This window comes from Pongo abelii, chromosome 10 (genome assembly GCF_028885655.2).
Source record: "Pongo abelii isolate AG06213 chromosome 10, NHGRI_mPonAbe1-v2.0_pri, whole genome shotgun sequence".
Lineage (NCBI taxonomy): Eukaryota > Metazoa > Chordata > Mammalia > Primates > Hominidae > Pongo > Pongo abelii.
This window is the reverse complement of record NC_071995.2, coordinates 124875694-124889251: the sequence shown is the minus strand read 5'-3', so window position 1 is coordinate 124889251 and position 13558 is coordinate 124875694. Positions and strand designations below refer to the sequence as shown.

At 38.8% G+C, this 13558-nt stretch overlaps 1 long non-coding RNA gene across 3 annotated transcripts in view; it reads right to left on the bottom strand.

Annotated features, from left to right (window-relative positions):
* LOC129049263 (uncharacterized) overlaps nucleotides 1-12763 on the bottom strand; it is a 35591-nt gene extending 22828 nt beyond the window's left edge. The window contains exons 1-3 of one of the 3 annotated variants that reach the window (XR_008512210.1): nucleotides 11824-12757; nucleotides 11467-11728; nucleotides 10337-10458 (exon numbers count right to left, since the gene is read on the bottom strand). This is a non-coding gene — a long non-coding RNA (uncharacterized LOC129049263). Of the gene's footprint in view, nucleotides 1-10336; nucleotides 11729-11823 lie in introns of all 3 variants that reach the window. The other 2 variants (XR_008512209.1, XR_008512211.1) reach the window with 2 other exon arrangements.
* Nucleotides 12764-13558: the final 795 nt, after the last annotated feature.

Sequence of the window (13558 nt, the reverse complement as noted above, 5' to 3'; positions counted from 1 at the left end):
GAATATATGAAGACTGTGATGACAAGATTTGTTGTGAGACAATATCTCACAGTATCTTAAAACCCTCAGGAATTAAGACTGAGAAGGGTGTAGATTTACAATGTGGTTGTACTCTATTGTGAATCTGCTTAATGTCATTGAACTGTTTACTTTAATATAGTTAATTTTATGTTATATGAACGTTACCTCATTTTAAAAAAAAATACACTGTAGCCTTTTTTAAAATTGGATCTAATGTTATTTCATTTATTTTTGAAATTTTTATCTGTCATTTTTTAATTGACACATCATAATTGTACATATTCATGGGATACATAGTGATGTTCAATACATATAATGTATAGTAATCATATCTGGGTAATTTTGTACCCTTTAATGAATCTCTCTCTATCCCTCACTTCACCTAGTCTTCCCAGCCTCTGCTATTCTCTGTTCTACTTCTTACCTCTTTGAAATAAACTTTTATTTTAGCTACCACGTATGAGTGAGAACATGCTGTATTTAACTTTCTGTTTCTGGCTTATTCTGCTTAACATAATGTCCTCCAGTTAGCCAAGTAAGCTCTCCACGCTTCCATTTCTTCGTTTATAAATGTTTCTAAATATCTAACTAAAACATTTTTATGATGAGGTTCAATTGTGATTTAATAGACTACAGCATTTGTAAATGATAAAGCATTACAGAAATACTAGTTGCTGTTTCTGTTTCTGCTCATGTTGTTCTTGATAGAATTGTCACCGTTTCTGCTTTTAGCTAAACTATAGGAAACTGTCCCCTATGAAGCAAGGAAGGGATTGTGCAAGCTATTTTCATCCATTGAGAAGTAGTTAGAAAAGAGTGTGCAACTATATTGGCAATTTTTCCTCTTATTTATTTGTGTTGATTGCATGCCCATTATAGCTGAGTTCATGAAGACGATTGTCCTCTGGGTTAGATAGTTCCTACCTCTCCCTCCAGATGCACTTTTCACCCTTCCCCGCCCTCCTCTGTGCTCTGAAGACTGACTTCTTTGTACAGCATCACCTGGCTTCCCTTTCTCTCGACTTCTGATGAGGTTTAGTCAATGGAGACACCAGCAGAATTGTGGAGGACAAGAGCACAGAGAGATTGGGGAATTTATTTTGCTTACTCCCTCACTGCTGGTCATGGTTTGGTGAAGTCTGTTCATCTGGGGAGGCCCACAGTACCACTGGATAGCCAGTCTCTCATGGCCACCACTTTCATGGGGTGTGACAATCTCGCCCACTTCTGCCCTTCCAGCCCGCATGTGAAGACAGCTCCACTGGAGAAGTTCCAGTGTGTTTTGACCCCTCTCACTGGTTCCCTTAATTTTGTCCACACCTATGTGAGTATTCCCTATATTAACTCACTCCATTTACTGTCTTTGAATGTGCGACTTGTTTTCTGCCCTTCTGACTGATACACCTTCCCTAACAATATTAATAGGCAACATATGCGTGGTCATATGAATTCAGTGCTATTATTATAAACCATTGATTATACGTGAGGGACACGAAGCCCAGTGAGATTAAGTAACTTGCCCAAGGTCATGCAGCTCATAAATTACAAAGTTGATATATGACCTGAGGCAGTTTGGCTGCACCATAAAAGCTTTTACCCTTATGCTTTACTGTCCTCACCTATAAAATTGTTATTGGTGCTGCTTCCAAGTTCCTAAATAAGGGTTGTTCGGGCCACTGACTTTTCCCCTTACACTACCAGTGATATGATTTATTGTACTATTTAGTTTTCATTAGTCACTATTAATTGTGAGAAGTGCTTACTCAAAGTCACAAGCCAATGTCCTCCAATCACCAAGTGATACTTTCAATTAGTCTAGTAAAAGAACCCCTCTTGCTACATCTAATCTGCCCTTGTTAACATGCTATTAGTGTGCAGCATCCAATTTTCTCTTTTCCAGACACTGAAATGAGGCAGGAGCAGCAATAATTTAGATACAATCAGAGTGGGTTATACAACCTCATCTTCAACTTAGTAGGAATGATAAAATACTTCACTACACCACCAAAGACTCCTCCATTTAACAAATAAAAACAGGAAGATATCTCTCACATTTGTTATGTTTTAAAAGCGACCTTTAGTCTGCATGTATGCTTAGGAGTCTAGGGTAGGATTAAAAACAGACAAAAATACTGAAGGGAAACAGGCACCGGTGACCACTCTGGAAGTTTTGGGTATACATATGAGATACATGTGATATTGTACACAAATAACACTGTTTAAAATTACTTGACTGGGGGCCATTTGTTCACATGCTTAGGTTTAATAGTGACCATCATATAATATGAACTTACTGCAGGCAGCAGACTCTCCTAACGTTTCGCATGTCATAATTCATTTAATCCTTACCGAAGCCCCATGTGGTAGGTGCAGATTAATAAACCCATTTTACAGATAAGGAAACTGAGGCACAGAGACATTATTTAACTTGAATAAACTCAGGATTATTTGACGGGCTTCAAAGTCCAGGCTCATATGCCTTTCTTACTTCCCATTTGGTTTCAGTGATAGCTCCTGGATCATCATTTCCAGTTGTGCTATGAACTTACTCAAGCCCAAGTAGAGACACTGTCCCAGGTGGCCAGCTGCGCAACATCAGCTTGAAGTGAAATGACCAAGAACAATATTCTCTTTAGCTTCCTTAATATGTGTCAAGATTTTCCCTAGAATTCACATTCCTGGGCTTCTGAACAAAGCACTGAAGTATCAGACTCAACTCCCTGGTGAGAACTGCAAAACCAAGTAACCTTTGATATATTTTCCTTCCAATATTTAGAACAAAATGAAAGAAAACAAAACCCTGAGACGGGCATTTCAGAATGTGGGTTCCTAAAACCAGCCCTTGAAATACTTCCAGGAATGCCAGCCAGAACAGAAAGACCACTGGCACCAATCTCCGAAGCACACTCAAAAGATCCGCAGGTGGCCAGATGGTGCCATGACACAGTCAAGGCTTCCCTGAGGGCCCCAGGATGGAAGAAAATACCAGGGCTCTGTCAGAGACAAGCCTGCATCTGCCAGTGTAAAGAACCTTTCCTAACCAAGTTATGACAATAGTCATGGGAACACGTTCCTGTCTTCCACTGCCTTTCCTCAGATGTGCACCTAATGTCCAAGACAAGATTTATTGCAAATGCCTTCACAGTCATCAGGATAGAGAGGGAGTACTCAGGGTCTGGGCTTTGCTTTTCTCATAAGAGGAAACTCTGTTAGAAATAGAGCGTTCTACAGGATATTGATTTTCCTCTTTTTTTCTTTGAAAAAAAAAAGACTTTTTCACATTCTTTTAATTTTATGGACATGATGATGCCAGAAGTAACATTTGCCTACTTATTATGTGCTGATCATTGTGTTCCTCATTACATTTGTTTTCTCATTTGATAATATAACAGCCCAAAATAGACTGATGGTAAAGAGAGACAGCCAGACAGAGAGAGAAAGAAAGAAAGAGAGAGTGAGAGAGAGAGAGAGAATAGAAGATAGATAGGATAGATGATAGATAGAGGATAGAGAGAGAGAGAGAGATAGATGATAGATTAGATAGATAGATGATAGATAGATAGATAGATAGATAGACAGATAGATAGATACACTCACAAAGAACTATACATGTACAAAAAAAGGAAGAAAGGGAAAAATAATCTGTAATTCCATCATCCTTAATCTTACAATTTTCTTTTTTGCCTACCATGGTCTGGAATCCCATGTACATATGTGTCTTACTGCATGGACATTGGAAATGTTCTTGGAAACAGAAATGGTCAAAAAAATCCCCCCATGCCTAGAGTTTACTGCAAAGAACGACCCTTCCCCAAATGACTTAGATAAAATTTACAAATGACCCTCTATTTCCCCATGACAAAGACAGACACAGATCCTCCAAATTCCTATTCATTGTCTGGCAAATGATTAGTCAAGTCCTTTGACCCCACCAACCAGTCTGGATAAAATTTCGATTAATTTGACTTGATCAAACTTTAGTCGGGTTTCTCTCCTTCCCCAGGGTCACAAATTTTGGCTCACCTTCAAGCACTGGAACTCAGAACAACCCCTTCTAATATCCCCTCCTGAAACTCAGCTGACCTCAGGAAAAAAGTAATTCCTAATCAATCATCCAATCAATCCACTGGCTCGTCCCACTCCATGACACCTAATTATTTCTAGCCTTGTTTACTCCTCAGTCTAAAACAAGGGTCCCCAACCCCTTGGCCATCCATGGCCTATTAGGAACCAGGTCTCAAAGCAGGAGATGACTGTCAGGTGAGTAAGGGAAGCCGCATCTATATTTATAGCCTCTTTCCATCGCTCACATTGCCACCTGAGCTCCACCTCCTATCAGATCATCAGCAGCATTAGATTCTCACAATAGTGCAAACCCTGTTGTGAAGTGTACATGCAAGGGATCTAGGTTTTGCACTCCCTATGAGAATCTAATGCCTGATGATCTGTCACTGTCTCCATCACCCCAAGATGGGACCATCTAGTTGCAGGAAAGCAAATGCAGGGCTCCCACTGATTCTACATTATGGGAAGTTGTATAATTATTTTATTCTATATTACAAGTAATAATAATAGAATCAAAGCACATAACAAATGTAATGCACTTAAATCATCCCAAAAACATTCCCCCACCCGGGTCAATGGAAAAACTGTTTTCCCCAAAACCAGTCCCTGGCGCCAAAAAGGTTGGGGACCACTGCTCTAAAAGAAAAGCCCCCTTTCTGCCTAGCCTTTTTCTTCTAGCCTTGTTTTCTCCTCCCTTTAAAAGAAAAGTCCCCTTTCTGCCTGGCCTTTGAGATTTGCTTGCAAATCTCATATGGGAAGATCCTCCCTATTGCAATATGCATTTCTCCCTCATCTGGCTGGTTCTTGTTTAAATCCTCATTTTCAGTAAACTCTCTTTCTACCTAAGTTTAGATCTATTTTTATTTGATACTATCTATCTAGAAAAAATAATAGTTGATGAAACTGGGATTGGCCTCTATTGCATATGCTCATTTACAGAGAGGCAGCAGTGTGCCACCTGAAAGTTGTGCAAATTTGGTCGGGTTGCTCACCTTCTCCATACTTCATATGTCATCACCTGTTCAATGCAGATGACAGTACCTGCTTCATGTAACTGTTGTGAAGACTAAAATTTTAATATTAAATGCTAAGAACACTGCCTGACACACCATAAACACCATACTAGTCTTTCCTTTTGCTGTTATTATTATAGATTATTTTTTAATTTAATGGTTTATTTTGAATAAATTCTTAGGTTTTTAAAATTACTTTTCAATAGAGTTTTAATGATGACTAATATTCCATTATGTGCTAAGGTCATAATTTGCTTAATTAATCTCCTATTATATTTTATTCTAATTATTCTCTAAAATATACAATGTTCTTGATAATTTCCAATCTAATATCATTACTCACATCGCTTATTATAGTCCCGGGAATAATTGTTAGATCAAAGGATATGTAAATGTTAACATTTATTTTGAAAATATGTATGATCAAATATCCTCCAGAAACACTGGGCAAATATATAGAACAAGTGGTAGTGTGTAAGAGTACACAATTATTTGCACATTTTTAGCATTTGTCCATTTTTTAACTCATGGACAATTTTAGAATTTAACATTACATGGAATTTTTTCTTAAAATATTTTGATATGGCATAAACATGCAAAAAATGTGTATGAACAAAAATGTATTGTCCAACTTATCACAAAGTGATATTCACAAAGTTTACCCATGTAACATAACGGTGGTGAATATTAGTAGCACCGTAAAATCTCCCAAAGACCACTCCCATTTTTATGGATTTTTATAAACAGCATATAGTTTTTTTGTCTCTTTAACTCACAGTGAAAATCAATATCTTTAAATTGAACAGTTCAGTCAGTTCACAGGTTATATGTTTGCCAATATAAACTTATACTGCTATTTTATTATGTGCTTTGTATCTGTCTAGTCTGTTTTGTTTCGTTTCTTTTTTATCCTTGTTTTATAGGGCAAAATTTTTATTATTCTGTTTCCCGTCTTAATTCTATTGATTCTAATATTCCCTTCTAAGTTCTATTGCTATATTTTTAATTGTTAACCTAGACATTAAAAATCATGTTTGATTTATGGAAGTTGAATATAATTTGATAATTTTCATATCTTCTAGGACCATAAAAGGGTCTTAGAATAGTTTATATCCATGTACTCACCTCCTGACATAAATGCTGTTTATGCCTTGTATTTTAATTCTACATGTATTTAAATCCCACAAGTCATTTTGATTTTTGTTTTACATGGTCAATACTCATTGATATATAGACCTGCATTTTTACCCTTTCTACTCTTTGTTGCTTCTTGCGCCTCTAACCTAAAATCTGGGATCATTTTTCCTTCTGTCTTCAGTACACTTTTCATTACTGTGGGTCTGTGATACATTTTTATCTGTTATTTGTCTAAAATGTGTTCATTTCAAAATTTTTAAGGATATTTTTCACTGGTTACAGAGTTCTTCATCGGTATTTTTTTCAGCCATGTAAAGATATCATCTCACTATTTACTGTCTTTCATTGTTTATGTTGAAAAGTCAGATGTCAAGTCTATTTGTTGTTCCTATGAAGGTAATCTGTCTTTTCCTTTGAAACAAATTTCTTTTGAAATTTTTAATTGTTTCTGAATTTTAGTACTTTTACTGTAATTGACGTAGCTGTGGATCCTTTATAAAAGTATTTTTTCTTGAGTTCATAGGAAATCCTCAGTTTTCTTGATGTCTTTAATCAATTTTGGAAGGTCCTCAGCCATTATCTCTTCAAATATTGCTTCTGACTCATTTTATTGCTTCTGTGCTTTTAAAAATATAAATTCTTAAATGTTAGACCTTCTAACTGTATCCTCTGCAGTTCTTATTTTATCTCCTTTCTTTTTAATCCTGTTGTCTCTTGGTGTTTACTCTGGACTTTTTTCCCTGATGCATCTTCTTGTCCACTAATTTTCTCTTCAATGATTAATTTGTCCGTAAATTAATCCACCAGGTTTTACATTTTGCCTTTTGTTTGTTTGTTTCTTTGTTTTTACTTCTAAAACTTACTTTTATATCATTACGTGCTTTTTTAATAGTTTCCATTCCTCTGCTATAATTTTCAGTCTCATCTTCTATTTCACTTAACATAAATGTATAGTTGTCTTGAAGTCTGTGGGTAGCAATTACAATATGCAGAAGCTTTGTGGATTTAATCTATATGTTTCTATCATGTGTTGGTTTTTGCTGGTTTTCATCTATACTGTTTTGGTTTGTTCATGAGCCTATTTAATTTTTATTTGTGGGGGACTATGTTTCTTCAAAATTGCTTGAAATGCTAGGATGAATTTTTTTTCTTCCAGAGAGAAATTGTATGTGATGTTGTAAGTCACATATGGGCACTTGCAAAATAATATGAACTCTATCTTATTTCTGCAGTTGGGGTGATTTCAAACTGGGATGAGGTCTTTGTGAGGGACTGCCTATTTGTGGCTCACATTTACCCCTAAGGTGTTATCCTGGGGAGATCCAAAATATAGTGTCGGTCCATCAGGCCCCCATCCAGCCACTCCTTAAATACCATTCCTTTTCTCCCTAGTCACACCAGATGTTCAATGCACCTCTCAGACCTCAGCATTCCAGCTGATTCCTCTGGAATTTGCCTCTTCCCTGCAGAATTCAAAGTCCAGAATTCCTTCCCTGGATCTCTCTGTACAACCCTGGATACTAGCCTGGGGATCCTTTATTAATAAACCATTGGCTGCTATTTGCTTTTTTTTGTTGTTGTCCTTAATGGGAGAGTTATCTGAGAATCATCCCAAAATTACCTAACCTGCCATGACTTAGAGTAAAAAGCATTTTTCATTATTCTTTTATTTAGTTTCATCGATTTTTTTGGTCAATGATAAATGATTTTTCATGGGCTTATAAATGATTTTTATTTCTTCTGGGAGTTGCCTTTTTGTATATGATAATAACTTAGTATTAACAAATCTACAAGTATTTTAATCCCTCCTTTGTTATCTCTGAGCTGGTGAAAATACAGCCAAATTATTTTGGCCATGTCAGGAAAAGTTGATGATAAAATATGAGTGTAAGTTCATTTTAGAAAAGATATAAACTTCTAAATTATCAGCAATTCCTGTGCTTTAAACATCTAGTTCCTAGTCATGGACAATGTTGTCTATTTTCAAAGTGTAGAAGACATAACTCTCAGTTTTGCCTGTTAGGAAAGTACTAATATGCAGAATGCAAATGAAACCTACATATAACCAAGCCATTTATTTAACAGTATTTAATACTCTTTCATCACTAAACTATTGAAACAGTTAATAAGCTCTGATGTTGACTTATTTGGGGTTTTGCCTCATTCTTAAAGGTTGAAATGTTAAAAGTTACTGAAGTATCTGTGGGGTTAAAAGGAGGGTAGACTTTATAAAGAGAACAAGTTTTATACCAATTGTCAAGAGAATCTAAATGTAAATGTCTACTCAGAAAAAAACAGCAAAAGCTGAGTTTATGGATCAATAGCCTACCTTAATGCAGTTTGTCTAAGTGCCTTCACACATTTCCTCACAATTGATCTTGACCTTTAGATATGATATCCCTTTCCACAGGAAGAAAACTTGGGTCTAGATTTAGTCAGTGTATTGGACTGCAGACATTGTTTCTTTCATAACTAATGATGACGAGCATTTCCTTCCCATCTCCATCACCTGCTAGATGGAAATCTTTTGATGACTACTTATCAATGCTGTTTCTTGAATAATATGATTGCGCTAATGAAGAAGGCCTTGTTTCCTGGCAGAACTATGAAAAAGATCTGCTGAGATGTACCTAATCAACCACCTAGTGGTGGCTCCCCTCACAGTTAAATCCCAAGTTACCTCACCTAGGACTTAACTGTGAGGAGAGCAACCACTATAAGGCAAAAAATAGGTTCATTGCTAGAACTCCCCCAGAGGCATGAGGTTGTGATGTAAATGCATCATGCAGCCTGGCAGCAGTGGAAAGCCTTTTGTAAGATATTTTTAAATGTTCCCTGGCCCCTTTGGTAGGTACACATCAACCTTTCTGACATAAAAGTGGTTCGCACTTCTCTGAGATCTCTGGAAAGCCAAAGATACAACACTTCCATCACTGGTTTCATAATACTGTCTATTTTCCAGAAAACGTTGATGAAAGGATGTACACCTGTTTACCTCCAACCACCCTTGGATTTCAGAATCTACGAAAAGAAACAATGAATCAGCCAGGCGCAGTAGCTCACGCCTGTAATCCCAGCACTTTGGGAGGCCAAGGCGGGTGCATCACCTGAGGTCAGGAGTTCGAGGCCAGCCAGTTCGAGGCCAGCCTGGCCAACACGGTGAAACCCTGTCTCTACTAAAAATACAAAAATTAGCCAGGCGTGGTGGTGCACAACTACAATCCCAGCTACTTGGGAGGCTGAGGCAGGAGAATCGCTTGAACCTGGGAGGCAGAGGTTGCAATGAGCCAAGATCACGCCACTGCACTCCAGCCTTGGCCACACAGCAAGACTCCATCTCAAAAAAAAAAAAAAAAAAAAAGAGAGAAAGAGAGAGAGACAATGGACCAATGCCAATATTTTCCCCTTTCCTTAGCTCTTATTGTGGAAAAAAAAAATAATTGTACAAGAACATTTGAGGAAATGCTGACAGTCACTTTTTGACAAATAGACCAATAGGCCAGAGGCAACCCAGTAAAACCAACAGACACCCAAATGCTTAGGTATTTGGAGTATTATGTCTTTCTCTAGCTCGCTGGAGTATTATGTCTTTCACTAGCTCAGTGGTTCCCAGCCATTGATAATCTACATCTCACCTACATATGCAGTTTTTGATAGGTGTGTATCACCAGTGTTGGGAAAATACACTTAAAAACAAAATATCTGGCCAACCCAGAAAATCTCCCCATAAAGATAGTAGAGAAAGAAAATGCAGTTTTATCATTTTATTATTGAATAAGTGTTAAATCAGAATGGGATACACATCACAGGCAATCTGCTAAGAGATTGCAAAGATAGAAAGAAATCTCACCCTTGAATATAGTCGAAGCAATACAACTCATTACACATGTTCTCAAGATAAATAATAACTAATTCTGAAGTAAAGGACCTAACAGCACCATTTGTCACACATAGTTCATTCTAAATTCACCAAGTAATTGAGGTTACCATCTGTGTTACCTAATTGGCTTTGTACAGAAAAAAATACACTTTTTCTATCTTTATGACAGGAGATAGTTTTGCAACTTAGAGTAAGGAGACTATGCAAGTTAGACTCCTACCTTTTCACAGAAGCTGGGAGAGAGGGCAGCCATCTTCCTTGAAAACAATATTCCGAAAGGATGAGTCCCAGGTTCATAAGAAAAGACATTTCTGGTCATAAAGCTGGAAAAGACTTCTTTAGCTTTTAAAGAGATTTACATACATTTCAAAGAGACAGAGAAAAACAATTACAATTAGGAAATCTCTAAAGTGCTCCAAGAAAAGGAAGGAGGTATCTCTTTCTTTATTTTTCTTATTTTCAACAGGGAGAAGTAAGTCTCTTATTTTAAAATCGTATTTGCTCTTTACACATGTACTGTTTTTATTTAATTTTTTATTCAATTCACTGATTCTTAAACTTAGCTTCATCCTAAACTGCAATTCATGAAATAATAGTTTTGGTGTATTGAAAATAATTTTAAAACATTTAAAATAAGTGAGTCATCACCAAAGTTTTAGTTTTTATTTTCCCATATAAAATGACTTTACACGACACTAGTGATAGGACCACCACAATCTGGGAAGCACCGTCTAAGCTGAGTTCCATGGCTAAAATTGAAGATGCGATAGTCCTAGAATAACTAAGATGATTTTGCCAATGGAAGACTAAACTCCAGATACCAAAAAAGAAAAGCCTTCGTAGGTTCCAAAATATGTGAAATTTCTCTCTTTCAGGCAAAAGTAGGAGGGGGAGAAATTTTGTTGGGAAATTTGTTAACATTTTAACACAGAGTATCCATGCAGAAATGGATCATTATTTTTAATTACATGCAGTTATTGGAAGAAGGTTCATATTAACAACCAGCACATTGATAACCAAGAGTGGTTCTTAGAAAGGGGAGGGGTGTTGGTTTAAAAGTAAAATAAAAATTGTATGGAATTATAAGTTCATAGGTATAAGCCAGATGTTCCCTATATCTTTCAGCTCTCCTTTCTTCAATGTCTGCACATGGTAGCTCAAGTGAAGAGCTTTTGTAGTGGCAAGCTGAGCACTGCACACACACACCTCCCCACCACACCACCTGCACCTGCTCTGGACCAGCCACGGCTTGCTCCATGCCATGTCCTGGTTCCTGTGATGCTGCCCATTATGCCTTGATGTTTATTGGACATCACTCCTTCCCACTCAGTCACCCAAAGAGCTACTTACCTAATGCTGACCAAACTGGATTTAGTGACAACCTTGGGGCAAAATATAGAGTGAGAGCCCTGGAAATTGAGAGCTAAATACCACTTTCCCAGAGCTTAAGAGAAGACAGCTAGAGTGAGCAAGAGAGAAGCCACTGGCTCTAGTGCCATCATAAATGGGGGCACATCCAGGTCCTCCTCCGTGTTTCTAAGTCCTCCTTGGTTCAAGAGTTTTCTTCTCCATGCCCTCTTGACAGCGCCGTCCCATTCCCTGGGTGTGCTCCCTACTTATTTAAAAAGATGTCTGTATTAGTTTGCTAGGGCTGCCATTTAAAAATGACCACAGACTGGGTAAAACAACATAAATGTATTGTCTCACAGTTCTAGAGGCTGGAAGTGTGAGCTCAGGTGTTGGCAGGGTTGATTTCTTCCGAGACCCCTCATCCTGGCTTGCAGATGGTGTCTTCTCCCTGAGTTTTCACATAGTCTTTCCTCTGTACATGTCTGTGTCCTCATCTCCTCTTAACAAGGATACCAGTCGTATTGGATGAGGGTCCACCCTAACAACCTCATTTTACCTTAATTATCTCTTTAAAGACCTTGTCTCCAAATATATTCACTCTCTAAAGTACTGGGGAATTAGGGCTTCAATACATAAATTGGGGGAGGGGAGTGCAGTTCAGCTCATCACAGTTACTTACTCAACCTAGACTGTGCCCAAAAGTTTATATCTTTTTCAATCAAGATATACAAAGGTGTTTTTCTGAATAAAAACCCTGCAAACTTATGAAATGAATGTTGCCTTTCCCCATAAAACTTAGAGGTAAGACCGATATGTTATCTTCAAAACATTAATCCTCCCAAAATTGTAAGCATCCCTTCTAATTTAATTTTAATTTTATTCTAGATGTAGGCAAAACACACTCCCTTAAACATTAAGCAGTAAAACAGCACAATGCATTTTAAAGGACTGGGTTTTCACACTGGATAGAGGTGGCATGGAATCCCAGCCCATCATCACTAGAGGGGCTTAGAGCGCGTTGCTTAGCCAGGTTGAGCTGCCTTCTTTTCCCCTGTCAACTGGGTATTGTTAAGGTAAGAAGCTTCTCATCTCAACCAGGCTTCCAGTTAAGGTGAAGAAAATAAAAGCTCACTCTCCTCCTCTTCTCCCACTAATTAGAACAAAAATTCCGGCCGGGCGCGGTGGCTCACGCCTGTAATCCCAGCATTTGGGAGGCCGAAGTGGGCGGATCACGAGGTTAGGAGATCGAGACCATCCTGGCTAACACGGTGAAACCCCGTCTCTACTAAAATATACCAAAAAAAAAAAAAAAAAAGTAGCCGGGCGTGGCGGCGGGCGCCTGTAGTCCCAGCTACTGGGGAGGCTGAGGCAGGAGAATGGCCCGAACCCAGAAGGCGGAGCTTGCAGTGATCGCGCCACTGCACTCCAGCCTGGGGGACAGGGCGAGACTCCGTCTCAAAAAAAAGAACAAAAATTCCTGGACATAAAACAGAAAGCAACACACAGAAGGCTCTGAAATGTGGAGATTAGAAGGTGTAGCGGCTAGGGACCTCAGAATTCCAGGGAAGAGGAAGGATGCTGTTTACTTTTGCATTCTAAACACCCTGGCCCTCCAACCTAGGACCACCAAGGAGCACAAAGACAAAAAGCTCCAAGAAAAGATTGTTCTCGGTAGACAGCCGACTGGGAGGAGGGAGGCGCTGCAGATTGATCTCTTTTAACTGTAACCACTCCTCTAACAGTTAAGGAGCGCCACTTCCTCACAGGAGCAGCTGGGCTGATGCCCCTCCCCACCTGAGTCCTCCACCAAGGCGCGTGGGGGGCTGGGCCCAGTCAACCAGCCTTTCCCAGAATTAGGCAAAGAATAGAAGGAGGTGGTGCCCCGCCCCCCGCCACCCCACCAGATACTGATCCCAAGGGGGCTGAGAGGTGGGACCTTGTCCAGCCACCAAGCTCAGCACTAAGCCCCCCAGTAAAGGCGGCAGGCTCCACCCTTTCCTAAACAGCACTTCCTGTAGCCCAGGAGATTGTGGGGTCCAACCCTGGTCCCTGGCCCCAGGGGCACCAAGAGAAAGCCAGCAAAGTGATGGGG